The 1,314-nt window shown below is 36.8% G+C and overlaps 1 protein-coding gene across 1 annotated transcript in view; it reads right to left on the bottom strand.

Moving 5' to 3' along the window:
- desi1a (desumoylating isopeptidase 1a) overlaps positions 1-1,314 on the bottom strand; it is a 6,108-nt gene continuing 4,794 nt past the window's right edge. The window contains exon 6 of the mRNA XM_058404508.1: positions 1-1,314. This exon is cut by the window's right edge and continues 647 nt beyond it. The gene's annotated coding sequence lies outside the window, so the exon portion shown is untranslated.

Here is a 1,314-nt window from a genome sequence, read left to right on the forward strand (position 1 = left end):
TCACAGCTGCTTTTCTTTATTCAGATGAATATGTTCGTATAATGTAATAAGATATTTTTACATATATATACGTTAGATATTAAATTCCAAGTATTACGAGAGTACATATGTAACACATTCAAATCATAACAACAAATAAATATTTATGGCAAAATAATACTTCATTTAATTATATTAGAGTGAATAAATAGCAATTGCACTGACAAATTAAAACGTAATAATAAAGTGACGAAGGTGTTCATCTATTAAAACCAACTCTACACGAACACAAACCCGGGTTCTGACACGCCGTGACTCTCTGGTACGGTCCGGCCCATCGTGCTAACCTTTATTTTCCTAGATTGTGTTTTGTCTCTATGTGTCATGGTCCCTGCAATGTACTCGGTGAATACTCAACATCAACAACAACAACAACAACAACAACCGTACGCTGGTCCATCATCTCACCTCACACTGTCTCAGATCAGACTTCACTGAAAAAAAATAAATAAAATAAAAAAAACCCTGCAATATGGCAACCGCTAAGTTAAAGTGCAGTGACTAAAACACAGGAAAGAGGCCTGGTGTTCAAATAATGTGCAAATAAATGAACAGAGATTTAACACTGTCTAACACTGAAAAGGCTTTTAGAAATCACACTACAAACACTAGCGTCTTCATTTACTAAAGATTTATAGATTCATTATAATAAATACAATTTAAAACCCATTTACTGACTATAGGATGGGTTAAAACTGTAACTTATCTGATAAATATATCTGTTATAAGACATTTATTACGTGGTACATGTTTAAAGATGGCCAACACTGGAGCTCGGGTCAATGGTTCGAAGCCGTTTCCACGGCGATCCAGCTGAATTCGAAATAAGACGACGGAGTCGTGTGGACAATGTTCGCTTGCATGAATTTTAAAAAAGCATGACTGAATTGTACGTGCCACAATCAGGGATTCATTTTCACACACACACACACACACTTCCATATTATTAAGCAGACAGATCTTGCATTCATTTTTAAAACACTCATACCTGTGCCACACACACACACACACACACACACTTCTACCTAGCTGTGCTGAGAATGAACACCACCCGAATCATCACTGTGCTCCAATCAGAAGGCAGGAAACAGCTGCAAAAATTTTGGAGGTAGCATCCCATGTGTCCTTTACGATGGAGGCAATCCCGTAATTCTTTTCACAAACATGGGGAATCAGATACAAAGGTAAGCCATTTGATCAATATAAGTGATTCATCTCATGAGAGATTCGATGGTGAATCATCTAATATGTCTGGGAGCTAACAAATGGAAGAGA

Source organism: Hemibagrus wyckioides, linkage group LG12 (assembly GCF_019097595.1).
Source record: "Hemibagrus wyckioides isolate EC202008001 linkage group LG12, SWU_Hwy_1.0, whole genome shotgun sequence".
In the NCBI taxonomy this organism is placed as follows: Eukaryota; Metazoa; Chordata; class Actinopteri; order Siluriformes; family Bagridae; genus Hemibagrus; species Hemibagrus wyckioides.